We start from the raw sequence: 9,764 nt of genomic DNA, 5'->3' as shown, positions 1-9,764 counted from the left end.
ATAAATACCTAGAAGTGGGATTTCTGGGTCATATGGTAATTCCATGTTTAACTTTTTGAGGAACTGCCAAATTTTTCTACATCAGATGTACCATTTTATATTACTTCCAACAATGTATGAAATTTCCTATTTCTCCACCTCCTTGTCAACACTTGTTATTTTCTAACTTTTGATAATACCCATCCTCTTGGATATGAGTGATAATTCAATTGTAGTTTTGATTTGCATTTCTCTAATGGCTAATGATGTTCAGCAGTTTTCATGTGTTTATTGGCAATTTGTGTATCTTCTTCGGAGAAATATCAGTTCAAGTAGTTTGACTATGTTTTAATTAGATTGTTTGTCTTTTTGTTTTTGAGCTGGAGGAATTCTTTATATTTTCTGGATATTAAGCCTTTATCAGATATATGATCTCCAAATATCTTCTACCATTCTCTAGGTTGTCTTTTCACTTTCTTGTTAATGTCCTCTGGTGCACAAAATCTTATAATTTTGATGATGCCCAATCTATCTATTTTGTTGTTGTTGTTGTTGTTCCTTGTACTTTTGGTATAAAATCTAAGACTCTGTTGCCTGATACAAGGTCCTGAAGATATTTACCTATTTTTCTTCTAAGATTTTTATAGTTTTAGTTCTTATTTTTAGGTCAATGATCTATTTTGAGGTGATTTTTGTATAAGGTGTGAGGTAGAGACCCTCCTTTCTTTTGTAAATGGAGATCCAGTTTTCCCAGCACCATTTGTTGAGGAGACTGATCTTTTCCAATTGAGTGTCTTTGCTCCCTTATCAAAATTCAGTTGGCTATAAATGTGGTTTGATTTCTGAGCTCTCAATATGATTCTATTGGTCTATATGTCTGTCATTGTGCCAGTACCATGCTGTTTTTGATTACTGTAGTTTTGGAATAAGTTGTAAATTTGGGAGGAATGAGTCCTCTATTTTCATTCGTTTTCAAGACAACTTTGACTATTCATAGCTTCTTATCATTCCCAATAAATTTGTTGATTGCCTTGTCCACTTTTGCAAAGAATGTTATTGGAATTTTGATTGAAATTGTTCTGAATCTATAAATTGCTTTTGAAAGACTGACAGCTTAACAATACTGAGTTTTTCAATCCATGAACATAGAATGTCCTGCCATTTATTTAGGTCTTCTTTTTCTTTTAGCAATGTTTTGTAGTTTTATTTGTACAAATCCTTTACATCCTTTTTTAGGTATATTCCTAGATACTTCATTCATTTAGTTGTGATTGTGAGTGGAATATTTTCCTTGATTTCTTCTTTCTTCTTTTAGTATATAAGCACTAATGATTTTTGGGTGTTGATATTGTACCCCATCACTTTGCTGAATTCATTTATTAGCTTTTGGATGTTTGTTTGGAATTTTTCAGGATTTCTGTATGTAGGAACATGTCATCTGCAAATAGGGAAAATTTTACGTCTTCCTTTCTGATTTGGATGCCTTTTATTTTTTCTTGCCTAATTTCTCTGGCAAGAACTTCTAGTACAATGTTGAATAACAGAGGTGACAGTGGGCATCATTCTCTTGTTCCTGATCTTAAGGGAAAGCTTTCAGTTGCTCACCATTAAGTAGGATGTTAGCCTTGGCTTTTCATATATGCCTGTGATAGTTAAGTTCATGTGTCAAGATGGCCAGGTTATGGTGTCCAGTTGTTTAGTCAAGGAAGCACTGGCCTGATTGTTATTGTGAAGATATTTTATGGATTTAAATAATCGGTTAGTTGATTGCATCTATAGCTAATTACATTTACACTCAACTGAGGAGATTGCCTTCAACAATGAAAGAAGATTCATCAATTGGTTCAAGACCATTTTATTAGTCAGCCAAAGGGGTGCTGATGCAAATACCAGAAATCAGTTGGTTTTTTATAAAAGTATATTTATTTGGGGTAGGAGTTTACAGATACCAGGCCATAAAGCATAAATTACTTTCCTCACCAAAGTCTATTTTCACATGTTGAGGCAAGATGTCTGCCAATGTCTGCAAGGGTTCAGGCTTCCGGGCTTCCTCCCTTCCAGGGCCTTGCTTCTTCCTAGGTTCAGGTTTTCTCTCTTCCTGGGGCTTGCTTCTCTTTCCTCTGTGAGCTTACTTCCCAGGGCTTCAGCTTAAGGCTTCAGTTTCAAAAGCCAACATCAAAACTCCAACATTAAAGAACCCTCAACTCTGTCCTTTGCTATGCCCTAATGACATGGCCCAATCAAAACCCTAATCATAACTTAATCATGCTCAGGTACAGACCAGATTACAAGCATAATGCAATAACTATTTTTGGAATTCATAACCATATCAAACTGCTAAAACCATAAAAGAAAAAGTGATTATTTCAGCAGTCAGAAGAGAGAATTTCCATCTCTACTTCAGTCAGTCAGTTTCTCCTAGGGAATTTATGAGAAACCTTCATTGGCATTCCCAGCTTGTGACCTACCCAAGCTGGGAATTTTGATTTGCACATCCCTATAGTCATGTGAGACAGTTCTCATTTAAAATATCATAATATTTTCATATATTTCTTGTTGGTTCCCTAGAGAACCCTGACTAATACAGCTTTGGTACTGGGAGTGGTACTTGAGAAACAGAATCTTTAGGATGAGATTTATGAATTGGCTGTGGGGTTTTTGGAATTGGTTCTCTAATCAGATTAGATGCAAAGGTATAAATGACTCTTTTTCCAATAATCAAGATGGTACTGATAATCTATGTCATGAGTTGGCAGTAGAGACATACACAAGATATCACCACTGGATACAGCTACACAAATGCTTATAAGAGGCAAGGTTCTGGGTGAGAGTGTTTTTGATAACTTAACAGAGTTTTGTGGAATTAAAAGGTATGATGATGTTGGCTGGTTGTTCTTTAAAAATGCTAGATACAGTTATAAAAGAAAGGGATGAGCTCAAGACTTCAAATTCACAACTTAAGCACTGTATGAAGGATGTGAAAGAAAATCTTATTTTATGTAGCTGCAGGCTTGAGATATCTGAAAACTGGACCCAGAGTCTTATTGTGCAAGTGGCTGAATTACAACATAAACTAAATTTCCAACATTGCAGTGTATCTGCTGTGAAATTGAGGGTATTGGTTAGAAAAGAACGAGATACTGAAAGTTGAAATAGAGTCAAATGTGTTGATAATGATGGCAGTGGGGGACGTTGTAGAGAATGGAATGGGGCAGAAAGAATATTTGAGGTAATAATGACCAAGAACTTCTCAACTCTTATGAAACACATCAATATCCAAGAAGGATAATGCATCCCAAACAGAATAAATCTGAATAGACCTACACCAAGACACCTACTATTCATAATGACAAATATCAGAGATAAAGAGAGGATTCTGAAAGCAGCAAGAGAAAAGCAAAGCATCACATACAAGGGAAACTTGATAATATTAAGTGCTGACCTCTCATCAGAAACCATGGAGGAGAGAAGAAAGTGGTATGATATATTTAATGTACCAAAAGAGAAAAACTGCCAGCCAAAAATTCTGTATCTGGCAAAGCTGTCCTTCAAGAATGAGTGTGACTCTTCCGGGTCCCAGGCACTCTGGGAGCTGCCAGTGCAGGTACAGACATGGCCAAGTCCAAGAACCACACCACACACAACCAATCTCAAAAATGCACGGAAATGGCATCAAGAAGCCCTGATCACAAAGATATGAATCTCTTGAGGAGGTAGACCCCAAGTTCTTAAGGAACATGTGCTTTGCCAAGAAGCACAACATGAACGGCCTGAGGAAGATGCAGGCCAACAATGTCAAGGACATGAGTGCACATGCAGAGGCCATCAAGGCCCTCATAAAGCCCAAAGAGGTCAAGCCCAAGATCCCAGAGAGCGACAGCAGCAAGCTCAGTTGACTTGCCTACATTGCCCACCCTAAGCTCAGAAAGTGTGCTCGTGAGCTTCGCCAAGGGTCTCAGACTCTCCTGACTAAAGTCCAAGGCCAAGGATCAAACCAAGACCCAGGCTATGGCTCCGGCTCAGGTTACTGCTCCTGGTCAGGCTCCCAAAGGTGCCCAGGCCCCCACGAAGGCGCCTGAGTAGAGCCTTCTGTCTGCCAGTGTGACAGGATGGAAGGACTGCTGTGACCCCTGGGCTGCCATCTGCATGGGGCTGGGGTCTCCTCCTGTGCTGTTTGTACAAATAAACTTGAGGCAGGAGCTGTCAAAAAAAAAATGAGTGCAAGTTCAAAGTCTTCACAGACAAAAACGGATAGAATATGTTACCAAAAGACAAGCTTTGCAAGAGATCCTAAAGGGGGTGCAGCAACTTGAAAGGAAAAAAACAAGGGCGAGAAATTTGGAGAAGTTTGTCAAAGTCTGATGAAGGAAAATGCATAGCATGAATTATTTGAATCTGTCTGTTTGATTATCATTTAAAGTTTTAGACACAGGACATTTATTCTGGAGAAACAGGGCAAACCTCCTGTTTGTAAGGTAACATTTTCAGATGAAGCATATAAATTTGAATAGCACATTATTATATAGTACTTGGACTATGCTTTGATAAGTTATGGTTTATACTTAAGATTAGAATTCTGAGCAAAATGTTTTTGATACATAGATTTAATCCAAATATATGGATGGATACGTTTTAAAGACACAACTTGAAAAGCAAATTCTTGAATAGTAAATAACTTCATCACTGTTATTAAAATGTTGCCTCATTGACTTATGTTTTATGACAAAGGGAATAAGTGATTGCTTTCTCTCCTAGAAATATCCTGCTGCTCCTATTCGCTCTTTTCCTTGCTTGTGTGGAGTAGTTCATCACAAGGCTTAAATGTTTTAATATTCATTTTGATTCAAAGTTGTGGTTTTGTAATATGTGGATCTTTGAAAGTTCAGCCAAAAGTGCCTGTAAATGTGAACATTATGATCTTTATCTTCATTCTGAATGTGCTTAAGTTTTTGGCTTTAAAGAAGTTATAACAATGGTAGTTGTCTCCAGTATTTGTTAAATGTGTGAAGTACTGATAAATGTCACAATGATGGTTTTATTATTTAGATTATTACTGTAGGTAGGTTAGTCCTTACCACAAGTGAGTCATTTTTTAAAATGTGCATTTTTTAAATGGGTGGATTTTACAGATGTATCATAATAAATTGTAATGCAACATTTAAAAAAAAATAAGGGACAATGTGGGAAAGGGAGGTCATACATGGGAATCCCTCATAATTTCAATGTAACTTTTCTGTAATCTAAAACCTCTTTAAAAATAAAGCTTATTATATGAAAAAAAAGTTATGTTTAGGGGAGTGTGTGTAGCCAGTGGTTGAGTGCCTGCTTCCCATATACGAGGTCCCAGACTCATTCCCCTGTATCTCCTTAAAAAAAAAGCTATTAAAGTTATGATACTCTATTGTAGTCTAAATGTGCAATAGCACTGTTTAAAAAATAATATACATACATTAATTAAAAATACTTCATTGCCAAAAAATATTAACCATCATCTGAACTTGCAGCGAGTCATAATCTTTTTGCTAGTGGAGGATCATGCCTTGATATTGATGCCTGTGACGAATCAGGGTGGTGGTTGCTGAAGGCTGGGGTGGGTCAGAGTGGTGCCTGCAGAAGGTTGAGGTCGCCGTGGTAATTACTTAAAATAAGATAGCAATAAAGTTTTCCCCATCAATTGACTCTTCCTTTCATGAAAGATTTCTCTTTAGCAGGTAACGCTGCTTGATTGCATTTTACCCACAGTAATACTCCTTTCAAAACTGAAGTCAATCCTTGCATATCCTGCCATTGCTTTATCAACTAAGTTTATGGAATATTCTAAATCCGTTGTTTTCATTTCAACATGTTGATAGCATCTTCACCAGGAGTAGATTCCATCTCAGAAACCACTTTCTTTGCTCATCCGTAAGAAGCAACTGCTCATCCGTTAAAGTTTTACCATGAGATTGCTGCAGTTTAATCACATCTACAAGCTTCACTTCTAAATCTAGGTCTCTTGCTATTTCTACCACTTCTGCTGTTCCTTCCTCCACTCTAGTTTTGAACTCCTCAAAGTCATCCATGAGGGTTGGAATCAACTTCTTTCAAACTTTAGTGAAGTTTGATAGTTTGACCTCCTCCCATGAACAACGGCTGTTCTTTTTAAAAAGTATTTTTTATATTTTATTGAAGTAAAAAGAAGTAAAACTTTTGTTATTTGTAGATGATACAATCTTATACCTAGAAAGTCCTGAAACATCTCCAACAAAGTTGCTAGAACTAATAAACGATTTCAGCAGAGAGGCAGGAGACAAGATAAATATGTAAAAATCAGTAGTGTTTCGGGAAGTGGCTGTGGCTCAATCAATGAGCTCCCGTCTACCATATGGGAGGCCCTGGGTTCGCATCCCAGGGCCTCCTTGTGAAGGCAAACTGGATGGCACCCACAGAGAATCGACAGCCCGAGCCCACGAAAGGCCACCGGAGAGCTGGCGCAGCAAGATGACGCAACAAAGGGAGATGAGCGGACACAGAAAAGTGTGCAGCAAATGGACACAGAAAGCAGACAGCAAGCAAGCCGAAAAGGGGGGGAGGGGAGGAATTTTAAAAAATCAGTAGTGTTTCTATACACTAGTAATGCACAATCTGAGGAGGAAGTCAGAAAAAAAAAAAGCCAATTTACAGTAGTGGCTAAAAGAATCAAATGTTTAGGAATAAACCTAACCAAGGATGTAAATCAATTGTGTCCAGAAAAATACAATGCATTACTAAAAGAAATTTAAAAAGACCTAAATAAATGTAGGAACATTCTGTGCTCATGAATTGGAAAACTAAATATCATTAAGATGTCAATTCTACCCAAATTGATACAGATTCAATGCAATACCCTAAAAATTCTACATTGTTTTAAAGCATTGTTTTAAAGAAATGGAAAACACAATTATCAAATTTATTTGGAAGTGTAAAGTGCCCCAAATAGCCAGAAACATCTCAAAAAGGAAGAGCAAAATTGGAGGACTCTCACTTCCAGACTATAAATCATATTACCTAGGTATAGTGGTAAAACGGCATGGTACTGCCATAAAGATAGACACATAGACCAGTGGCACCAAATTGATGGTTCAGAAACAGATCCTCACATTTATGGGCAAGTGATTTTTGACAAGCCTGTCAAACCCACTCAGCTCGGGCAGAGCAGTCTATTAAAAAATAGTGCTGGGAGAACTGGATATCCATAGCCAAAGAAAGAAAGAGGACCCCTATCTTACACCTTACACAAAAATTAACTCAAAATGGATCAAAGACCTAAATATAAAAGCTAGAACCATAAAACTCCTAGAAAAAAATTTAGGAAAACATCTTCAAGACCTGGTGGTAGGTAGTGGATTCTTAAATCTTATTCCAACAGCATGAGCAGTGAAAGAAAACATGGACAAATGGGACCTCCTCAAACTTAAAACACTTTTGTGATTCAAAGGCTTCACCAAGGAGGTGAAAAGGCATCCCACTCAATGGGAGAAAATATTTGGAAACCACATATTCAATAAGGATTTGATTTCCAGTCTAAATAAAGAGATCATACAACTCAACAGTAAAAGGGCAAGCAATCCAATTTAAAAATGGGCAAAAGACTTAGATATTTCTTCCCAAAGGAAATACAAATGGCCAAAAGGCACATGAAAAAATGTTCAATATCACTAGCTATTAGGGAAATGCAAATCATTAACAACAATGAGATATCTCATACCACATAGAATGGCCGTTATTTAAAAAACCAGAAAGCAATAAGTACTGGAGAGGATGTAGAGAAGTAAGAATACTGCTTCACTTTTGGTGGGAATGTAGAATGGTGCGGCCTCTGTTGAAGACAGTTTGGTGGTTCCTCAGGAAGCTAAATATAGATCTGCCATATGACTCAGTAATTCCTCTACTAGGAATATATCCAGAAGAACTGAAGCTGTGACCCAAACAGACATCTGCACCCCAATGTTCATAGCGATGTTATTCACAATTGCCAGAAGATGGAAACAACCCAAATGACTATCAACCAATGAATGGATAAACAAAATGTGGTATATACATATAATGGAGTTAAAACCTAGAGGATAGGGGAGTGGATATGGCTCAAGTGGTTGAGTGCCTGCTTCCCAAATACATCATGACAAAGTGCAGCTCATCTGAGGAATGCAAGTCTGGTTCAATATTCAAAATCACTCAGTAGGAAGCATATGTGACTCAAGTGATTTAGTGCTTTCTTTCAACATGGGAGGTCCTGGGTTCAGTCCCTGGTGCCTCCTAAAAACAAACAAATGACAACAAGGAAACAAATGATAAAACCAACTCAGAGGAACCAATGTGGGTCAGTGGTTGAGTGCCAGCTTCCCACATACGAGGTTCTGGGTTCAATCCCTGACCCTGGTACCTCAAAAAACAAAAACAAAAAAACCTAGAGGGAAGCGGACTTGGCCCCGTGGTTAGGGCGTCTGTCTACCACATGGGAGCTTTGCGGTTCAAACCCCGGGCCTCCTTGACCCATGTGGAGCTGGCCCATGTGCAGTGCTGATGTGCACAAGGAGTGCTGTGCCATGCAGGGGTGTCCCCGCGTAGGGGAGCCCCACGCGCAAGGAGTGCGCCCTGTAAGGAGAGCCGCCCAGCGCGAAAGAAAGTGCAGCCTCCCCAGGAATGGCGCTGCACACATGGAGAGCTGACACAACAAGATGACACAACAGAAAGAAACACAGATTCCTGTGCCATTGGCAACAACAGAAGCAGACAAAAGAAGAGCATGCAGCAAATAGACACAGAGAACAGACAACTGGGGTGGGGGCGAAGGGGAGAGAAATAAAATAAACAAATCTTTTAAAAAAATAAAATAAAAATTCTATATATATAAAAAACAAACAACCTAGAGTACAGGTTATTAGGAGATAAGATGAGGACTGAGGTGTACTGATGCTCAGTGTATGTAGAAGTTTTAATTAAATTTACTGTAAAAGTGTGGAAATGGATAGAATTAATGGTAAAACATTATAGAGAGTATCAGCTAGTTTATAAATGGGATCATGGCTGAAAGGGTAGTCTAGGGATGTAAATGTCAATTGAAAGAAAGCTGGAGAATAATTTATGCACTGAATAATATAGGCAACCTGGATGAAAATTGTGGTTAATAGTACAAATAGTACAAATAAAAAAATGTCCTTCTATGAACTAGAACAAATGTACATCACTGTTGCAAGGTGGTAAGGATGTGGAGAAACATGGGAAAAATACAATTAATGTAACCTATAGACTATAGTTAAGAGCAATACTGTAATATGTATTGTTCTTGCCTTAATGCCAAAGATGTAATGTGTTAATAATCGGGATAAGAAAAAATTATACCAAATCTATGCTATAGACCATAGTTAGTAGTAATAGTCTGATGATATTATTTCATAATCTGTAACAAATGTTCCATAACAGTGTAGTATGTTGGTGGAGGGGTATTGAATGGGAATTCCACACATGTGCATGATTGTTTTGTAAGTTCATAACTTCTCTAATAAAAATATATTTTTAAAAAACCTGTGAGATACCACTAAGGCAGTGCTAAGAGGGAAATTTATAGCCCTCAATGCTTACATTTAAAAAGAAGAAAAAGCTAAAATTGAAGACCTAATTGTACACCTGAAGAAACTAGAAAAAGAACAGCAAACTAATTCTAGACCAAGCCGAAGGAAAGAAAAATAAAAGATCAGAGAAGAAATAAATGAAATTGAGAAAAAAAAACAATAGAGAGAATCAACAAAACCAATAGTTGGTTCTTT

General features: G+C 37.6%; 1 pseudogene; it reads left to right on the top strand.

The window, feature by feature from the left end:
* Positions 1-2,770: 2,770 nt before the first annotated feature.
* LOC101422474 (large ribosomal subunit protein eL29-like) lies at positions 2,771-5,222 on the top strand (annotated as a pseudogene).
* Positions 5,223-9,764: the final 4,542 nt, after the last annotated feature.

Source organism: Dasypus novemcinctus, chromosome 19 (genome assembly GCF_030445035.2).
Source record: "Dasypus novemcinctus isolate mDasNov1 chromosome 19, mDasNov1.1.hap2, whole genome shotgun sequence".
In the NCBI taxonomy this organism is placed as follows: domain Eukaryota; kingdom Metazoa; phylum Chordata; class Mammalia; order Cingulata; family Dasypodidae; genus Dasypus; species Dasypus novemcinctus.
The sequence above is the reverse complement of the archived record's forward strand: the minus strand, read 5'-3'. Positions and strand labels throughout refer to the sequence as shown.